The 22,959-nt window shown below is 37.1% G+C and overlaps 1 pseudogene; it reads left to right on the top strand.

Moving 5' to 3' along the window:
- Positions 1-21,745, top strand: part of LOC145164114 (potassium channel SKOR-like) — a 29,827-nt pseudogene extending 8,082 nt beyond the window's left edge.
- The last annotated feature ends 1,214 nt before the right edge of the window (positions 21,746-22,959 follow it).

A 22,959-nucleotide genomic window follows, 5' to 3' on the forward strand; every position in this document is an offset into this window, starting at 1 on the left:
CGCATCTAGGTTTTTATATATGAGTTCGTATTTTGTTTCAGGACTCACTCACTTAAAATACAATAAATTTGCATGGAATATGAAGAACGAGAGTGTATTCTACTAGAATACACTCTCATTCTGATGGAATACACTCTCATTCTTCTAGATATGAATTCATTCTGAAAGAATATTATTGTTGACATTAATGAGGAATTTAATTAGTTTCCATAAAAATGAGTTATAAGTATGGATAGCATTTAATATACATATAATTAATACTAAATTCCTATTGGTGCATTCTAGCACACAGTAGATGTGAGAAACATTTGAACCTACCTCTCTCTCTCTCTCTCTCTCTCTCTCTATATATATATATATATATATATATATATATATATATATATATATATATATATATATATGCAAGGGTAAAATGCAACAAAATGAAAATATTTTAGAAAAAACTAAGAAGAAATAAAATGACAAATAAAAACATAAATGAAAAATCTTTTTGGATTTTTTTAAACTTTTTTTTTTTGGATTTTTAAAATAAAAATGACAAAATAAAAACTTTTTACAAAAAGATAGGAATTCCCCTCCCCAAACTTAAAATCAAGCATTGTCCTCAATGCTTAGGGAGGAGTGGAAGACGACTACTCTGACGGGGGTGCATAGCGACGGAAGAAATCGTCGCGGAAATCGGTGAAATCGTCATGCAGACCTAAGAGCTCGTCATGATAGTCGGTAACCCGAGAGCTATAAAGTTGATAATCGAGGCGGAGACCAGTCATAGTCTGCTGAAGAGAAGCAATATCTTGACGGAGGTCAAGATAATGCTGGTAAGTGAAGGGGGAGTAAGGGTCAGGGTGAGATGGCTGGGTGGGTGGGGGCTGATCCTAAAAGTCAGTCTGCATGGGATCAAGCTGGCTATAGTAGATAGGTGTGGCGTCTGCGTAATCTAGGTGCATGGTGGACGAAGATGGTCGATCAGAATGTGGATGCAGGGCCTGCTGTGACCTACGTGGGCGAGCAGGTGGTGGAATGTTTGACAGAAGAACCCACACAGTCTCGCTAATGGGGTAGCGAGAGCGATGACATCAGGACTAGTGACCTTGAGATAAGTGGATCGACCCTGCATCCAAACATACCCACCTGGGACTGTACGTAGCATGTGCATGGCCCGAAGGTTCTGCAGGGTCAAACGAAAGGTGTCACCCGTAAAGAAGGTGTACCCCGGGACATGTTGCGCCGCGAGGGAGCGGGGAATGACAAAAATCAGACCACCACATCGAATTGCACCGCCGGTGCGAAGGGTTATAACTCTGTGGAAACGTTTGATGATAATATCACAAAAATGCGGGCAGTACGACCCGATGATCATGCACCACAAAAGAAAAGGCACGGCTTTGCCGGCTTTTGTAGTCTCAAGTTGTGCATAAATAATATTGCATATAATTTTCAATGAAATTTTGAGAACAGGGTGCACAATACTGGTCTGGATGGATTGGGATGAATCGTAAAACTCCAAACCGGTAATGGATTACCAAAACTCGCGTACGTCAAAAGCAGGGGCGGGTTGGGATAAACTGGTGATGGGGGTATGGAAGAAAGTACATAACTGGTCTACGTGAATAGTGTGAGGGGTGCTAAAAATGCGAAAAGCAAAGTTCCCTCATGATTGACCTCACTCAGCGTAGCTAAAAACCCTCGGGTCAATAGGGGCAAGTGTCAAAATCTGCAGATAATAGGCGCTCCCAACTAATGGAGTTCCTGCATTAGTGTTCGGCTAGGGGCCCAGACTTGTGGCAATATCTCGCGGTCGAGAAGTCACTGGTAACAGTCGAGTGCAGCCTGTGAACCTAAATCCACAGTGACATTGTCTACCTGGACAGTGTATGATGGCTCTGGAGCGTCAACCTGTCTGCGTGAACGGGATGGTCTAGGGGGCATTTTTCAAGTCAAAAGTGGGACAAGGTAGGCACAATTTCCAGGTAAAAAAATAATCAAGAAAAAATTATTATTTCTAACTACTCCCAAAGCGGATACGCAAGCCCGCACAAATATATGACAAAAACAAAAGAGTTCAGTTTCAGAACGAATATACCTGACTGCGCGCTGAGCAGCAGTATATTTTTCGTGTCTGAAAAAAATTTTGAGTTTTGAAATTTTGTCCGGATTAATCTCTTTTGAATCGCGTTGTGAGAAAACGTTTCAACTTTTCATGGCCTGCGGAGTGCTAACGGAGTGTAGATCTGAAAAAGAAACTCACAAAAATTCAAATTTCAAATGAACAAAATGAGATTTTTGGAGAATTTCAACCGTGAAAACATGATTTCGTTACTGTAAAGATGTTGTAGGAGTAAAACATAAGAGATTGATACCTTATTTGCTTGATTTGGTTAAAAAATGAGGGATTTTAGTGATTTTTGGTGAGAGAACTCGAAAACTAGTGGAATCCAGAGAGAATTTTTGAAGTGTGGTGGTTACAAATGAGGCATGCGATCGATATTTATAGCAAAAAAATTACATGCGACCGCAAAGGGAGGACCTGCGATCGCAGGTTTTTTTAAAAATAACTGTTTGGCGTTATTTTCGAGGCAGGCTAACGGTAAAAGGAAAAACATTGATACATGCGATCGCATGTTTAGAACCTGCGATCGTAGGTTTTTTAAAAAGTTGTGTTATCGATCATTTAACGTTCAAAGGTGTGGCAGATGCAATAAAACCAATACATGCGATCGCATGTATGAAACCTGCGATCGCAGGTTGTGATAAAATTCCTGATTTCGTTCTTTTAATGGTCGAGGTTATAACTGAGTTAAAAAGCTTGATACATGCGATCGCATAGGACATACCTGCGATCGCATGGACCCTATTTTTGTGAAAAATCATAGCAAAAATACCTCGTTGAGCTTCTGCGACCAAAAAAACATACCCTGCGATCGCATAGACTGGACTTGCGATCGCAGGTTCCACCAAAACTGCATTTTTCAACTTTTTTCAAATTCACTCTGTTCCTTCTTATTTTAAAAACACGATTCAGTTAAAAAGGGACGACCTAAGTAGCTAAACACACAAAAATTGAAAAAAAGTTACAAAAAACAAAACCAAACAAACGCCCGGGTTGCCTCCCGGTAAGCTGCCCGTTTTTACTGTCGTTGGCTTGACATTATTACTTGGTTTCCTCAATTGCGGTAAGTCGGGACCTTGACTACCTCCACTTCTTCATTTGTAACTTGAAGCCCTTCGTAAAATGGTTTGAGACGATGACCATTTACCTTAAAAATCTTTCCTGTTTGTTCACTCTTAATTTCTATGGCACCATGATCAAACACGTTAGTAACAACAAAAGGTCCCACCCAACGAGACCTCAATTTACCGGAAATAAGTTTGAAATGGGAGTGATACAATAGTACCTTTTGACCGGTAGCGAATACCTTTTGCGAGATCATCTTGTCATGAAACGCTTTCGTCTTCTCCTTATAGATTACTTCGTTCTCGTAAGCATCATTCCGGATTTCTTCCAACTCTTGAATATCCAATCTTCTTTTCTTACCAGCTTCATCCATACTCATGTTTAACTTTTTGACAGCCCAATATGCTACATGCTCCAATTCAACCGGTAATCGACACGGTTTGCAAAAAACAATTTTATATGGTGATATACCGATAGAAGTTTTGTATGATGTCCGGTGAGCCCATAACGCATCATCCAATCGAATACTCCAATCTTTCTTGACTGGATTGATGGTTTTCTCTATAATGCCCTTGATCTGTCTGTTTGAAGCTTCAGCCTGCCCATTAGTTTGCAGGTGATATGTTGTGGATACCCGATGTGTGACACCATATTTCTTGGGGACTGCTTCGAGGGTGCGGTTGCAGAAATGCGTGCCCCGATCACTAATAATGGCCTTTGGTGTCCCAAACCTAGCAAATATATTTGTCTTGACAAAATCAACTACAACCTTGGCATCGTCTGTTCGTGTAGCTTTTGCCTCGACCCATTTGGACACATAATCCATAGCAAGTAAGATGTACACAAACCCAAAAGATGGCGGAAATGGACCCATGAAATCTATACCCCAAACGTCAAACATTTAACATACTAAGATTGGAGTAAGTGGCATCTGATTACGAAATGTCACTAGTCATTTGGCACCTTTCACAAGTTTTGCAAAATAGAAAAGAGTCACGAAAATATGAGGCCAATCAAGACCGCTGTCCAATACCTTGCGTGCGGTTCGTTGTGGACCATAATGCCCTCCACAAGCTTTTGAATGGCAGAAATTCAAAATTGACTTGACTTCATCTTGGGGCACACATCTTCTGATCACCTGATCAGCACAGTGTTTCCATAAATATGGCTCATCCCAGACATATCTTTTCTCCTCCTTCTTTATTTTATCTTTCTGGGCTCGGGTGAGATCTGAAGGGAGTTCTCTGGAGACCAAGTAGTTTACTATATCAGCAGGCCAAGGAGGGTTCTGAACAGCGAATAGATGCTCGTTAGGAAATGTTTCATGGATCGGTGTCGGGTCTTCAGGTGGAGTGAGTCGGCTCAAATGATCGGCTACCAAATTTTCTCTCCCGCTTTTGTCCCTGATCTCTATATCAAATTCCTGTAGTAGCAAAATCCATATAATCAACCTTGGCTTTGAGTCTTTTTTGGCAAGAAGGTACCAAATAGCTGCATGATCAGAAAAGATTATAACTTTTGTGCCCAACAAATATTGTCTGAATTTTTCCAATGCAAAGATGATTGACAACAACTCTTTTTCTGTGGTGGAGTAATTTGCTTGGGCGCTGTCCAAAGTTTTTGATGCATAATATATAACGTGGGGACCCGGTCTTTTCTCTGTCCTAGAACAACTCCAAAAGCAGTGTTACTGACGTCACACATTATCTCGAATGGTAAACTCCAATCTGGGGGCTGAATGATGGGGGCAGAAGTAAGAAGATTTCTCAGCACATCAAAAGCCTTCTTGCAATCTTCATTGAAGTCAAATTGAGCATCTTTTTGCAGTAAGTGGCACATGGGAACTGATATCTTTGAAAAATCTTTTATAAACCTCCTGTAAAACCCTGCATGACCAAGAAAGGAACGCACTTCCCGAACATTCTTCGGGTAGGCTAAGCTTTTTATAACATCTATTTTTTCTTTATCGACTTCCAAACCTCTTTTTGAAACAATATGTCCAAGAATCAGACCTTGGTCAACCATAAAGTGACATTTTTCAAAATTTAAGACCAGGTTTGTTTCTAAAAATCTTTGTAAAATTTTTGTGAGGTTTTTCAAACAAATATCAAAGGAGTCTCCATAGACGGTAAAATCATCCGTGAAGACTTCTATGGTATTTTCGACATACTCAAAAAAGATACTAACCATACACCTTTGAAAGGTAGCGGGTGCGTTGCAGAGTCCACCCAATTGCACTTTTTTACTCCTTCAAAATTCTGATCAGCTCTAACTCTTCTTTTTCTGACAACTTGTTGGATATGATAACTGGTAATGTTTCTTTTTCTCCAAGATATGAATATTTCAGGTGTTCTAGTAGTATCTTCAGCTCCAAGATGGGAGCTTGCACTACAAAAGGAAAAAGCTTGGAGTTAGAAACTGGTAACTTAAGAGTTTGGGTACCATACCTCAACTTTCTCTGCTGATCCATATGAGCTGCCATCTCTTGAACTTCTTTATAAACCACATACTTTTCTGATAGAACCTGAGCTGCATTAATAGACAAATTTATGTGGAGCACTAATGCTACTAACTCACGGTTAGCAATCTCAAAATATTCTGCAGATAATGGTGCAATTACATCAATGAAATTTAGGGCTGAAACATCATCAGGGTAACGCATGGCATCATAAATATTGAATTTGATAACTTCACCATCAAATTCCATTGAAATGGTACCATCATAAACATCTATTTTGGTTCTGGCAGTTTTTAAAAATGGTCTCCGCAAAAGAATGGAACCTGAATTTGGAGAGTCATCATCTCTAATATCTAAAACATAGAAATCAGCCGGGAATATAAGTTCATTCACTTGAACCAAAATGTCTTCCAGCACACCTTTTGGGTGCACCAGAGAACGATCAGCTAACTGAATGATGACTCTTGTTCTTTTTAAAGGCCCTACCCCAATAGTTTGAAAAAGTGAATATGGCAAAACATTTATAGAAGCTCCTAAGTCCAACATAGCTCGTGGCACTGAAAGGTTCCCCAACTTGCAAGGAACAGTAAATACTCATGGATCCTTACACTTTGGGGTAGCCTTTTTTGTAAGACAGTTGAAACATTCTCACTTACTTTAACTGTTTCGTTTCCTTTTAACTTTCTTTTTGAAGTACACAACTCTTTCAAAAATTTAGCATATCGGGGTAGTTGTTTAATTGCATCAAGAAAGGGAATATTTACCTCAACCTTTCTGAAGAAATCCATAATATCCTTATCTTCCTTTTCTTTTTTCGTTTTTTTCAGTCTTGAGGGAAAAGGAGGAGGGGTAATTTTCACTTCAGCTTCAGTAGATCCATCTTTTTTCTGCACCTCTTCAGTTGCCTCAGATTCTTGATCAACCACGATCTCTTCTTCCTCATATTCTTGCTGATCTGGTCCTTTGTAGTTTTTACCACTTCTGAGGGTGACAGCACAAGCATTGTGCTTCGGGTTCTTCTCAGTCTGAGATGGGAATTTTCGTTGGGTTTGTGCTTCTAGTTTGCTCATGGAGTTCGCGAGTTGTGATACCTGCTGCTCCAGATCTTTGATGCTGGACTTGGTTTCATTTTGGAAAGTTTGGGTACTGGTAGCAAGACTTTTAACTATGTCTTCCAAAGATATACTGGAACTACTAGCTTGTGGCTGAACAAGTGGTTGCTGAAAGTTACTTTGGGGCTGATTTTGCTGAAAAGGATGTTGAAACCCAGGTGGAGCTTGGTATTGGATTCTTTGTTGAAAGTTATGTTGAGGTCTTGGCTGGAAATTGTTATTTTGAGGCCCTCCCCAAGCTTGGTTGTTGCGATGTTGATCAAATGGCCTTTGCTGAAATCCTCCCATAGCTTGCACAGATTCATTATCTTCTTGAAGTAGTGGGCACATATCAGTTGGGTGCCCGGTTTTGCAGCATATGCCACAAGGTTTGACCTTTGGCTCAATACCTTTTTCTTTTGTCAACAAAAGGACAACTTTAGTCAATTCCAAAATCTGGGGTTCCAGGTGGGTGTTGCTCATCTCCTTGACTCCTCTTGGATGGTCTGGGTACCACTCTTCCTCAGTTGCTGAATGTTTTGATTCATTGGCCAGCTTTTCTATTAATTCTCGGATCTCTGTTGGTGTCATGTCTGAAAGTGACCCTCCACTTGCTGCATTTATAGGTCGCCTCTCCATAGGTATCAATCCTTCACAGAAACACTGATATAACTGATAATCACTAATGCCATGTTGTGGGCATCGGACTAACATCTTCTTGAATCGCCCCCAATAAGTATGGAGAGCCTCTCTTTTTCCTTGCTTTATACTTAGAATCTCTCTGCGCAGATTTGACACTTTCTCCTTGGGAAAGTATTTTTCTAGAAAGAGTTTGGCGAGTTCATTCCAGCTTGTTATTGAACCAGACGGGAGGTCATATATGATGGGATTTAGTATACTACAACATCCTATGGTGCACATACAACCCTAAATACCTTGGATCTATGTTTTCACTAATTATACATGCAAAAGGATTCCAAGGCATTAAACCTATAACTAGCATGCAATTTGACATAAACAAATAAGATACTAGTTAGAATAACATACCTCTTTGTTGTAGCTTGATTCCATGGAGCTTAAGAGCCTAGTGCCCCAAGTGTGACACCTCAAATGGTTCACACAACACCAAAAACAACTTGGAATAACTTGAGAGAAAAGTCCTTATGCTCAAAATCGGCTAGCCCTCACATATCAATCCTTAGCCCCGATTTTCTTGAGCTATGGGGTCTTTATATATTGTGGCTATTAGGGTTACACCATGTAACTGATGTCTTTCCATATTCTTTATGCTCCATGGGTTAAAACATCCATGGAGTATCTATGGGTTACTCCATGGGTTTAGCCCAACATGAAGAGCTATGGATCATAAGCCCGCATATATAAGAATGAATGATTTACACAACCAATCCCCATATATTTAATTAGTATCTTTTGATCACCAAATTAATTCCATATTAATTCTTGATCAATACTAATTAAATAATATGATTTCATATTAATATATTAGAACTTATAACATATTAATAAATCATATATATCCTTTTCTCACAAAAGTCTATCCAAATCATTCTGATGCCATGCAACCCAAATGGACCATGCCAAATTGGGTCAAGTACATACCAATTGCAGTTATGGACACTAATCCAATAGTATCCCACTTGGATAAGTCTAAAACTATTATTGCAAGTATGACTCCAAAACCCGACTAGCAATCATAGCTCTTAAAAGCCGATGTCGAACTCTGAACAAATCAATGACGTGTCCATTAGATAAGGGGTCATATATTCCTCCATTCTAGATATCATATGGACTGAGACATGGATTATAATCATTCTCTCTGTCCATCTGTTGTTTCCCGATTTCCGATTTATGACGACTGACTAATTGAACAAATCAAATCAGTCCAGGCCCGGCCGAGCACTTACGTTTGTCATCACCAAATCATCGAGGGGCCCACAGATATCGCTTTTATCCCTCCAAGGGTAAAAGGAATGGATAAACTTCAACTCATATGCTTGTTCTACTACTTGTTGAATCATACACAAAGGCATGTTTTATAACATCGAGTTATCAATGCGTTTTCGTACAATCAATGTATAATTAGCTCATAGTCAACAACTCATATCTCTAGGTTTAAAGACTTATATGATATTATCGTCTCATGATTCACTCGTGAAAAAATCCATAAAGTGATTCAAATGAGCGTGGGTTGAATCCAATACTCGAATCTCATTCCAGGAGCACTCATGAACACTGCAGCCACTTTGTCCCAGACAAACTACAGACCCTTCATGACAGTCTTGCCTCAATACCTACTTCCAAAGTATGATCGACTGTGGATAGTTTGAATAACCTAGTTATCCGGGAAGTCAAAACATGCAAAGTGAAACACAAGAATAATCGAATCCAATATGGTATTAGAACTTATGAATATAAATAAAACATCTTTTATTTATCACCATATTGATTACACATTATTCATTGCATAATGTTTCAAATAATCAACTTAGTACTTGAATCAAAACAATAGTCATGCCATGCTCCAAGCATGCACACTATGTTTGTCCAAACAACAACTATGCCATACTTCAAGTATGCACACTATGTTTGTCTATGATCCTTACTTTGTGGAATAGATCATTTGAACATAATTCCAATGATTCTCAATTCACAATCCAAATCCTTATCGTAAATGTAAGAATTCCAAATGCCTGCCATTTACCGAAATCTGTTAGATTTTGAACTTATATGCATTGATCCTCTCGTAATGATTATGCACAAAGTCACAAAGACTTGTCAACATACATTACAGAGTATTCCAAAGGAGATCAATTCCATGGAAATGAAGTCTCACATTCAAAGTACATTCCTTTGAACATCCTTCTTGCATTAAGTTTTCTAATCTTATACATATTTGAAAAACAACTTCCACCTATGGAAACATTTCCACATTCTCATTTTGACTATCACTTCTGAACAAGAGTTGCCTCTTTTCAGAATATGTCAATATGGTTCTTCCAAAATTAACACTATACTTCCAATTGTCCATGAGCAGCCAATCTTTGGTAAACCTTAGATTGTCCTCGACAATTGGTTAATCATTTTAGTCATATCCACTTCTAGTCCTTTTTCCCTCTTAATGCCCTAGGCATTTGAAAATTTAGAACGGATGAATATTATAGCACATGTAATCGATCCTATACCCGAAGCATATGGGACACGATTCATGATGTCTCACATAAAGACATGATCCTAGACCATTCTTTTGCTACAATATTTTTTATTTGCCATTTTTTCATAATTCGAATATGAAGAGGGATGTCGTAATCATAATCGAATTTTGAGAATGCAATATATATAGAATTTCCTTATGTTGAACCATTCCAACATAAAATTCATATATATATATATATATATATATATATATATATATATATATATATATATATCCTTGACTAAAGATGATTAAAATCTCAATCTAAGCTTTTAGAATTGAAATGAAGTATAATTTTCTCTCCCTTAATTATAGCAAAACAACTCTTCCCAACCCCTGCAAAGCACGTTTTGCAAATTGAAACTTTTGTTTTCTATAATTAACATTGCTAACTCGCAACAGCTAACATAATAATCATGTTCCCAATAACATGATAATTATTAGCATAACACTTATGCTCCCACTAGCTTTGACATGTATCCAGAAATCAGTTGGACTTCTAGAAATCAATACTTTATTGACTTTCTTACCAAAGTTCAGATTTCTGATACGAGATGCTTTGATAAGACTTTATCAAAATCATACACCTTTTCTTAGATAGCTCACATGTGTGTCTAAACAATTTGTAGAACTATAAAAAGGGATGACGTAATCATAGTCTCAATTGTTTATACCTTTGCCATTTCTCACAACTCCATGTTAGTGTGCCGGTTAACCATACACACTCCACTAACGAATTTGATAATGCAAATATCACAGTTGCTATCAACTTAAAATCTACTTAGTGAAAGCGTTTCCTCACCATCATTTTCATGAATCGAAGAGAAACCTTATGCCACTTAGATTTTTATGGTGTATGTGTTCCTATCCATGTAAATTTGTCATAACCATAATCACAAAGACAAGGTTAGTGACAAATCCAAACTCATATGGACTGAACTTGTTTAGTCTAAGTTTCTTGCCACATGGCAGCACAAGGGGCTACCATTGCTTCCAAGTAGTTATGCAGACAACTGAGAACTCATAGAACTCATATGCACAACCAACTTTAACTGGAATGGGCACAGAAACAAGAATATGTCAACACGATAGGTTACAAACCTCAAGTCGCGTGCTAGTGATAAACAACAAGTTTTATTATTGATTAGTTCTTGAAACTTTTCCAAGATCTTTAAGACTCCCACTGACCTCTTGACATATAAGATTCTCTTGTCAAGAACCATTCCTCGACAAAACAAATATTCAAGAGTTAGTGCAGATACTTATCAAGATAAACACTTTACTCAATTGGTCTTAGTTGGTCTTTGTTTTATCCAAAACATCACAACTTACCAATTTCAGATGTACAAGAAAAGAAACATCTTATTCTACATTTGACAATTGTTATAAACCTTCTAACGATTATGTCACTCAAGTTACAATCTTGGAGTATGACTCTAAGACTTGTTTTGGAATGAAGTATGATTCATCTTTTTTATTTTAACCATTTCAACAATCCACGATTCCTCTTCTTAGCCAAACAAATGCACTAAGATGTCCTTAGAGGATCAAATGTGATATGGTTTCATAATCACTAAGATAATTATATAACAAGATACTCAAGTACTCTCCCATCTTTTCAGATTGGAGAAACTTTTATCTTTCTGCCTATTTTGATTTTTTTCATTCATTCTGCCATACATTGAAACTTTTCCAATGTTTCAGAATTACACTTAAACATTTTGAGCATAACCATATTTACTAAACTTTAGTTAATCATGACGAATAGTCTTATCGTTCTCTGTGGTGGACCTGACCAGCGCACACTCAAGTGTACCCAATCCCCTAATCCTTCACTTGACTCGCATATACATGTGATCAAGGAATTAGTCTTTGTTTCCCAAAGATGAAAATTCTCATTCATCATACAATACAAGTTGCATGATTCCAGGTTTCTATCCAACTGAAACTTGGGTGATAAGAATCTTTCCTTATTTGGTAAATTATGACACTACCACAAACGAAAGAATCAAATCCATTTTCCAATATTGCTATCAATGGAATCATATAAACAACATTTTTTCACAAATTCCATTGTAAGGATATTTTAAAATAAATAAAATTAAAACCTTTTCTTTTATTTTAAAACTTGCGGAAAAACTTATCCTTGCAATGCAAATGCATATGAAAACAATGTTGTTATTTATTCCTAGGCAATCTATCATAACTCTTAAGCAACAACTCAACATTCTGGTCACCGAACCATGCGATCGAAATCCACCCTCGCGATCAGAATCATCATATTCTTCCTTTAAGCTTCCTTTTTTCTTTGATTCTTAAAACATCAACATGTGACCTAGTCACATCATGTATAAGAATCTCCAAGTAGGAACTTAATAGAGTCAGATAGTGGACTTTACCCGAAGTAGAGTCAAACTTTTGACTTTACCATCCTCATGATATTTCAGGTAAATAAGGCACCTTCGCAACCAATGCCCCTTCCATTGGCAATAGAAACATATGGACCCTTTGGGAATGGTACACGGGACTATCTCAGACTTAGCCTTTCTCTTTACCATTGGTCAACCGAGTTGACTATGGCCGATCCTTTTCCATTGGGAAGAGAAAGTTTTTCTGGATTTTCAATGTTACCATTGTCAATGTCCATGGAAGTTTGGGAAGTAGATCTTCCAATCAAATTTGCTTTACCAGTGCCCTAAATCATTGTTGATTGAGCAGGAACAAGCAAATAGGTAAGATCAATAAGGGTCATGTCATAGTCTGTTACATAGTAGTCCTTAAAGAACTCACTATGTGACTTAGAAAGTGATTGAAGAACCTAGTCAACAAAAACTTCCTCAAGACTTTGACACCCAACTCTCCCGGTTTTTCAATATGTGACTTCATCTCCAAGATGTGAGTGCACATAGACTTGCCAATAGGGCTTGAGTGACCTTGAACTATTCAAGTCTTTAAACTTGTGGGTTTGGGAGGATTATTGGAGGAGGTAGAAGAAGAGAAGTATGATTTCCATGATCCAACCATGGGACATCATCTTCATTAGGAAAGCTTGTTCCAAGGGATTTGGGAAGATCATAGTTGTCTAAACCAGACATCTAAAATGGGAGAAATTCAAGTTAGTTGATTTAAGTCCTTAATATAACACCCAATATGAAATATTAAGGCTAGAACCCAACACAATATTTTATAACTTGGAAGAGGGATGCCGTAATCCAAGCTATAAAATATTTGAAGGTAGGAGAATGACGATTCACCAATTTCCACCATGAAAAACGAAATAGGAATTAGGTTTTAATTGGTTTGAAACTCCTAGATCTTTTGAGATTCATTGAACTATTCAATGGCATGTTTAAATCTCGATTGTGCCCTCTCAAGTTTGTGACTAGGATGCCGAGGATCATAAACAAGTTGTGAATAACCATGCAAATTAACTTGGTACCCTTAACTTTATCACCTAATCGATGTTCCGGTTAACCACACGCGCTCCACCGATCTATGATAAACATTAAGTTGCCCTTTGCCAGACTTACTAGTCCAGGTTAGTGTGTCGGTTAACCACACACGCTCCACTAACGACTTGGTAAGCTACAAAGTGCAATTTCATGGGTTAGCACCAAATTCACATTTTCTTAAGTAACTAAGATTGGAAATTTATAAGTGTTTAGTTACTTAGTATTTATCATTATACTTTTAATGAAGGGAGAATTATAGTCCTGTCAAACCCGTTCGGCTAACGACTCTCCACCAGTCAAGGAAGCGGTGGGTGAGAGTGGACACCCATTAAACTATCATTTTATAGGCAGTAAACTTATACCCCCCTAATAGACCGACTTCGTGAATGAGGCCTACTAACGGTAAGACTGACTTTGTTCTTATACATATATATATATATATATATATATATATATATATATATATATATATATATATATATATATATATATATATATATATATATATATATATATATATATATTAACTATTAGTATTATATTAGTATAAGGGTTGAATTTTAACTTTTAAAATTATAAGGGTTTAACTTGGAATTAAAGTATTCATGCAGGGAAACTTTACAAATTCCAAAACTTGAGGGCAAGTTTTGAACAATTCAAAAAACTTTTCAATTCCATAACTTATGAGTTTAAAGTAGTTTTAATGGAAAAACTCTTCAAGTTCTATAGCTTGAGGACAAGTTATGAAAGACTTTAAAACATTTAAAAATGAGACTCTTCATTTTTTTTATAACTTATGGAAATTTTATGAGTTTTTAAAAATCATAAATGTGACTTTTCATATAACTTGAGGACAAGTTACAAAAACACATATTATGAAGAGCATTTAGATCAATTTGGATTGAAAACAAATTATCACATAATTTTTCTATTAACCTAAAGAACTCATAAGAACTAGATAATTAATCAAACAATTTTCATGTAAGTAGCCTAACCATTAAACTAATACAAAACATGAATCTATTGACAATTATCTTTTGAATTAGATTAGCATGAACATTGCCACATCAAAAACAGGTTTATAAGTTCAAAAAAAGCTTAGGGTAATGTTCCTAGTCCAATTCCAGCCAAAAAACTCAAAGATATGGTGTCAGGGGGTCCACTCGTCGAGTGCATGAACAAACTTGACGAGTTAGATGAGTTTGTACATGGACTCGTCGAGTCCCCTGTCCAGACAGAAAAAAACTTCGATTTTCAGCCTTTTGCATCAAGTATAATTGAAAACAAGCCTTGGCTCTGATACCACTGATGGGATTTATATACTACAACCCTATGGTGCACATACAACCCTAAATACCTTGGATCTATGTTTTCACTAATTATACATGCAAAAGGATTCCAAGGCACTAAACCTATAACTAGCATGCAATTTGACATAAACAAATAAGATACTAGTTAGAATAACATACCTCCTTGTTGTAGCTTGATTCCATGGAGCTTAAGAGCCTAGTGCCCCAAGTGTGACACCTCAAATGGTTCACACAACACCAACAACAACTTGGAATAACTTGAGAGAAAAGTCCTTATGCTCAAAATCGGCTAGCCCTCACATATCAATCCTTAGCCCCAATTTTCTTGAGCTGTGGGGTCTTTATATATTGTGGCTATTAGGGTTACACCATGTAACTCATGTATTTCCATATTCTTCATGCTCCATGGGTTAAAACCTCCATGGAGTATCGATGGGTTACTCCATGGGTTTAGCCCAACATGAAGAACTATGGATCATAAGCCCACATATATAAGAATGAATGATTTACATAACCAATCCCCATACATTTAATTAGTGTCTTTTGATCACAAAATTAATTCCAAATTAATTCTTGATCAATACTAATTAAATAATATAATTTCATATTAATATATTAGAACTTATAATATATTAATAAATCATATATATCCTTTTCTCACAAAAGTCTATCCAAATCGTTCCGATGCCATGCAACCCAAATGGACCATGCCAAATCGGGTCAAGTACATACCAATTATAGTTATGGACTTAAACACTAATCCAACAATATAACCATTCTTTTGTTGCATCTTGAACTGAGAAGGGGAATGCCCTTAATTTGATCTGGTCTTCAGTAACCGTATGGGGCTTCATTCCAGAACAGACGACATGGAATTCCTTGAGAAATTTGTGAGGATCTTCATTCTCAAGGCCTCGGAATGGGACCAACAAATGTATTAAATCGGATTTGAGCTCAAAGTTTTGAGCCTCTGGGAAGGTGATACACAAGGGTTGTTGGGTAACCTCTTGTGTTTCCCATTCTCGAAGCATCTTTTCAACATTGTCTCCGTTTTCACTCATGATGAATTCTTTTTCAGTTTCATTTTCAGAAGAGTCTGTGAGTTCGGGTTTGTCTGAAGATGATGAGGAGTAGGTTTTGAACGGGCTGTTAACTGGTGAGGTAGGTGGTGCTTTTGAAAAAGGTTGAAATGAGGCTTCAGGTTCGTTCCACAAGGGAGTGCCTTGTAGTGCGGGTGAGGTTGAGGTTCCTGCTTGTTGCTTCCGAAGGTTTGCCTCCTTTTTTAGCTTCCTTGCAGTCTTCTCAATCTATGGATCAAAAATCAAATCACTTGTATGTGAAGATCTTGGCATAAAACTATTAGTGTTTTACCATGTTCCCGACAACGGCGCCAATTTGTTAAGACCGCTGTCGTACACGATTTAAAAAAATAAAAATATAAATTAACTGCTCTATTGCACTAGCAGGTAGTACAGGTAAGCAGTGTCGAATCCTCAGGGACACGTCCTAAAGTTAACACCTCTTTGCGTAAGGCGTGAACTAATTCTTGATGAGTGCAATAAACATAAAGGGGGGGGGGGTTATTTCTGAAAATTAAACTAATAGAACTCAGAAATGACAAGAGAATGACTAAATTTAAAGTAGTGGAAATTCAAATAAGAGAAAGTAATTCCAGTTTCGCGGTGACTCCCCTAATCATATAATTAACATTCAACACAATATTTGACTATGCACTTGTTCAAACTGGTACTGAAGTTCATTAACAAGCTCTAATGACCTCTATTACAAAAATTATTTAATCAAAATGAGTTCTTTGAATTAAACCTAACTTTTTACTAAATTAACCAAACAAGCTCTTGATTAACAAAGAAAAGTTGCATTAGACACAGTGTAATTTCCCAGTAAAGTTCAATACCTCTCATAAGCTCGGAGGCGTAAAAAGTAGTTTGATCATTTCATATTAGAGTTAACCCTAAATGCAGAATTAATCTAATATATGTCACTTTTACCAATTAAACTTGACAATTACGGATCTAAACAATTAGGTGACTAGAATGATTCACAAACAATTAGGTGGCCAACAGAAATTGAAATCAAAATCAAACACTCAATTTGACGCAGAATTGATCAAACTAAACAGTAATCATAGTCAAACATAATGCCTAATGATTAATCATATGAATAGGTTACGTCTTGCGAAACTGAAATCTGAGTTTTTAGCCTGACATGGCTAAAAACTGATTACAAACAGTAGGAAATAGAGTCTAAACGATAAATCTTACTAAACTACGCATAGAAATTGAATCGGTTCCTTTTGATCTGCGTTCTTCACTTGAAACCCTCTAAAAATCACCTTAGAATCGCCAGAAATCGCCAATTAGGGTTACTGGATGAGTATGGGGCTGTATTTATACGTCTAGCTGTCAAAATGTCGTACCTGCGATCGCATGTATCACCCAAAACGTGTCACGGGTCTTTTTAATGAAGTAAGTTTCCATTTTGATGCAATTTGACCAACCTGCGATCGCAAAGGCACAACCTGCGATCGCATGTATCTCTTTTTCTACTCTGATGAATTTTTTGGCACAAAAAAACCACGAAGCGAAGCTGCGACCAAACCTGCGATCGCAAAGGCATACCTGGGATCGCAGGGAGACAAGGTGCGATCCCATGTTCCAATTTTCGGCTCTTTTGATCGTTGTTCCTCCTTCCAAGCAGTTCTTGATCATTTCCCGGCATCCTTCCTCGGTATAGACTCCAGTTAAGCTCCAAAGCATCCATTAACGCATCCCGAACTCACGCAATCATCCACATGCTCCAATTACCTTGAAAAGTCATAACAAAAGTATGCAGTACGGGCATTCTACAAAATAATCACGAAACGCGAAATACATAAGAATAATCGGGAGTTAGTTATCTTTTTATAACGAAATACGTAGGAAATTGTGCTAAAAGATGCATCTAACAATTATTCACCTGTAATGCTCTAAATTCATTTTCCGTTGCTAGTAACCAATTTAGGTCGGACCAGGCCATAGAGATAGAGGTAGGGATATGAGAGATGGAAGATGTGGTAGTGGTATGAAGGTTGAGGCGGGTCACAGATTTAGTAACACCTGCCCGGGCACGGGTGGACATCAGATGAGCAGAAGTAGGTGGGTTAGGTGGGGTAAGCGATGTGGGGATCTCGGTGATATGTGGCAGCTTGGATGTGGAGGGAGCTGTAGATGGTATGTTATCATTAGTGGGAAAGGAGGTAGTAGTATGGAGGGCCTTTTGGCGATGAGTATATGTTAATATGGGAGGGGGTGGTACAGTAGGCGATGAGTGTTGGTTGGGAGTTTGTGGTGGAGTTCCTTGAGTTTTTGATGGGAAGTAGGAGAATGAGGGAATAGGAAGATCATCTAAAAAGTCGTAGGAGGACGAGGAAGGACTCTAGGAAAATGGAATGGATGTCTAGTCAAATGTGACGTGGCGAGAGAGATGAACTTTTCTCGATGCAGGATCAACACAACGATAGCCCCGAAAGTTTTGTAGGTAACCAAGGAAAACACATTTGATGGAGCGAGGTTGAAGCTTGTGAGATTGAGTAGCGGAAGTGTTGGGATAGCACGTGCACCCGAAGGTGCGAAGGTGATCATAGGTGGGATGGCGGCCATAAAGAGAAAATGATGGTGTAGCGAAGTTGAGTCGCTTTGTAGGAAGGATGTTATGAAGATACACAACCGTGTGAAGGGCTTCTACCCAAAATGAGGGGGGAGTGAGGCATGGATAAGAAGGGTACGGATGATGTCGTTGAGACGACGAATCATACGTTCGGCACGTCCATTTTATTGAGATGTTTGTGGGAAAGAAAAGCGAAAAGTAAGATCATGAGTATTGGCAAAAGATTTAAATTCGTTATTATGAAACTCGCCACCAAGAGCACACTAGAAAATTTTAATAGTGCGATTAAATTGGGTTTGAATTAGTTTGTGAAACTTTTTAAAATTGAAAAAGGTTTCAGATTTGAATTTGAGAGGGTAGACCCATACGTAATGTGTGTAGTTGTCAATAAGAACCATATAATATTTGTAACCCGTTTTGCTCAAAACCGGAGAAGTCCAAAGATCACAATGGATAATATCGAATGGTGCAATAGATAATGAATGTGAATCATAAAATGGTAAACGAGTATGTTTAGACAATTGACAAGTATTACATAAAGAAGAATCCATAGGTTTATTACAAATAATTGAAAAATTAGAACAGAGTAAATCTAAGATAGGAGCCCCCGGATGACCTAAGCGAGCATGCCATTGATCATATGTTGTGGTAAGGAAAGCGGATGAACTAGCTGGTGGTGTGAAGGGGTAGAGATCACCCGTGCTATCATGACGAGAAAGAAGAGCTCGAGTCTTGAGGGCCTTAACAGAAAAACCATATGAGTCAAATCAACAGAAGTTTGATTATCCGTGGTGAATTTCGAACAAAAAGTAAGTTTTTAATAATGGATGGGGTGAAAAGGATGTTTTTTAATACGTAAGAATGTGTGGTGGCGTTGTGTGTGGCATGGCCCGACCCGTGAATAGGAATACTAGACCCATGACTCTGATACCATAACAAAGATTATGGCGTAAGTGATTTTTCTATATATTGCATTGAATAAAATACCCTCTATATAGGGAGATATACAATCTAAACATCCTTCTAATGAGGAGATACAATAGGGAATGATACATATAAATCATAACTAGAATACACTTCCTAAAATACAAAAGATTAGGCTAATAATGTGTAGGAGGAAATTGGTATATGTGAAGATGGATCTGAAGAGACAGTATCGATTTCAAAACCTCATAGTTCATTTGGAGAAGTTTCTATTCTTTGTAATATTCCTCAGCCTTTTACAGTTCAAGTTTGTGAGCTTTGTAGACTTCTTCGCCTTGACAAACAATCTTTATCTAACATCCTTGAGATTTATTTTCATGATGGGAGAAAACTTCTCAACAATCTTGTAGAGGTAATTCATTCATTCCACGAATAATGTATCTATTTTAGTTTATATATACGAACTGAAAATAAATCTCAAGGACACCATTGGTAATTAAGTACTTATAATAAATAATAATAAATCCTAATTTTATAAAAGAAAAGATCTCATCTGACAAATTCTTAAAATGAACAAACAACATCTTGTTGCATCAATAGGATACAAAGATATCACTCTTTTTCTTATTCAAGAAAAGGTAGAAGCGAATGTTTTAGGTAATTAAACTTCCTTCCATTTTTAATCTTTATATATGTTCACTTTTATGCATCAGTTTTACTCGTGTTAATGGTTTTATTAATCTTGGTGATGTATAGATAATTTTGGGAACACGCCTTTATTAGAAGCCATTAAGAATGGGCATGATAAAGTGGCTTCCATATTAGTGAAAGAAGGTGGATCATTGAATATAGATGACGCTGGTTGGTTTTTGTGTACAAGTGTAGCAAGAGGAGATATTGATTATATAAGAAGGATTTTGTCAAATGGGATTGATCCAAATTCAAAAGATTATGACTTTAGAACTCCACTTCATGTGTCTGCATCACAAGGATCTTATATAATAGTCAAGTTGTTGGTGGAAGCTAGAGCTAGTGTTCTATCAAAGGATAGGTATATACACCATTATTCATTAACGTTGGTGATTTTAGTGTCACCAGGTCAGGTCATTTTATGTAACTGGAATTATCATGTGAGCTAAGGGGCTTCTTAATTTGTTTTCTAATAAGTGTACGGCTTGGTGCGAGGTGCACACATGTATAAGATCAAGTTAGTAGCCGGTTCGACGACTAGTCGGGGGTCCGGGGGCAGCCCCCTGGATCCCGGGTTTCCAAAGGGCAGCGCCCCTTTGGCGGGGTCTAGGGGCAGCGCCCCTAGCGGGGTCTAAGGGCCAGAGCCCCTGGCTGGGGTCCCAAAACCTCTCCGAAATTTACAATTGGGTACATAGTGGGATATTCCGATTCTTGAGGTTGATTATGGTAAAACTAACGAAAGTCGTTAGTTTTGGTAACACTAAATCCTCATTAAAATCCGGATTACTCTGACTTGCTTCCAAAGGAATCCATAGCGGCCCAACCCTAATGAAACCCTAATATCGTTTATTATATAAACGACTCTTCTTTTCAGAAGAGGGATACGATCTTAAGCTCTCGTTTTCATCATACTTTCACAGAATCCTCTAGCATATTGGCTTACAATTTCTGTGCCTAGAATCGTAAGTGTCCACTTGAATTATCCTAGGCTGAATTTTCTTGTAACCCAGGCATAGAGTAGAAATATCAGTTCGGAAAGTGATATCACGATCCAATTTGGTATACAGATCTCCACCACAAACCCTAAATTTCCCAACAATTAATTCATCAAATATTTTAACTAATTAAATTATATATATATATATATATATATATATATATATATATATATATATATATATATATATATATATATATAATATATATATATATATATATATATATATATATATATATATATATATATATATATATGGTTAGTATTAGTTTAGTTAATTTGAATGCATATATGTAGATGGGGTAATACTCCACTTGATGAAGGGAGAATGTCTGGAAACAAGATGTTGATCAAATTACTAGAAGAAGCAAAAGATGCCCAGTTGTCAGAACTTCCGGAAGGTTCTCAAGAAATAACAGGTATTTTTCAAACTTTTTGACTTAATATTTTTCTTATTAAGGCTATGTTTGTCAGACTAATTACATGACAACTGACAAAATATACATGTATTTGATGACAGATAAAATGCATCCTAGGAAATGTAGAGTATACGCATTTCACCCATGGGAACAAAAGGACAAAAACATGTGTCGAGTAGTTTTATGGATTCCGCGAACAACATAGCAACTTATAAAAACAGCAGCCGAACAATTGAAGTTGGAAAGTTATGACACTTGTTCTATAGTAACAGAAAATGCATGTAAAATTCTTGATGTCGATATGATTGTAGATGGACAAAAGTTGTATTTGATAAGTGAAGAATGAGTGTGGTTTGTGTATCATTGTGGTTATGTAACACAAACATTATCGTCATCGTTGTAATATAAATAAATTTCATCTTAAGTTTCAACCTTTAAATACTCAAGATCTCCTCAATTTTCGAAATATTAGCAATTTACCTACAATGCTAACCTGGTAACGAAAAGTAAAACAACCAAATCTCAGTGGGCCTGAGCCCATCTACATTCAAATTCTTCATGTTGTGGTTAACTTTGTTTATTTGATATTATTTTGGGCTTCGGCCCAAATTATTTGGCAATATCTGGTTATTTAAATTAAGACAAAACTGCACGAATGGTCCCTGTGGTTAGCTGAAAATTGCCACTTTGGTCCAGAAAAGTTTGGACTAGCACCAGAGGTCCAAACTTTTCATTTTGTTGCGAGTTTGGTCTGATTTTGCTTGAACTTTTTTAAAAAGATGATTTTGCCCTTTATTATTTAATATTTTAATTTTCTTTTATTACAACAATTAAAAACAATTCAAAATAAAAGAAAAAATATTCTCTCTCTCTCTCTCTCTGTGACCACCATTGAACCAATCCAACCCCTTTCCTCCCAAAAATTGATGAACTTGAACATGTAATTAAACCTAACTAACCCTCATCCTGAAAATCAAACCTTAAACATGCAAATCACGCCTTACCCATATACCTGCACATCGAAACCCACGGGATGTAGGAGAAAAAGTGGATTTGGATCGACAACTATGGTGGTAATCCGAAAAAGAAAACATAACCTGTTCGTGATTCATTCCCTAGAAATCTCAAATCGGTCCTATTTCTAACCTTTCACACATGAAATCATGCCCCCTTTTTGTTGCTCCTGGAATGCATAGTCGGGACCCAATTAGAACAACAATATGGTTACCATCAAACAATTCGATCGGAACTCTCCCGATCTCCTCTACTCAGTGAAGTCTCTACTTGCCGAAATGCAACCCACAATTTAAGGGCTCGTTGCAAAGATCAGAGAGATGGATAGGAGAGTATTAACATAGATTAAAGAGGGGAGGAGAAAGAGTCTTCGATGGTGAGAGATTGGGGGATCACCGAAAAAGAGATTGTGCGCGTTCATCATCTGTATATTTATCATCTTCTTCCTCCTTATATACTAAGAACCATCTTCTTCCTCAAAAAATCAGACATGAAAACCTTGAAATCGGAACTTGAAAACCAAGGAAATACATGTTTAAAAGGTAT

This window comes from Lactuca virosa, chromosome 3, assembly GCF_052849685.1.
Source record: "Lactuca virosa cultivar CGN04683 chromosome 3, Lactuca_virosa_CGN04683_v6, whole genome shotgun sequence".
NCBI classification, from domain to species: domain Eukaryota; kingdom Viridiplantae; phylum Streptophyta; class Magnoliopsida; order Asterales; family Asteraceae; genus Lactuca; species Lactuca virosa.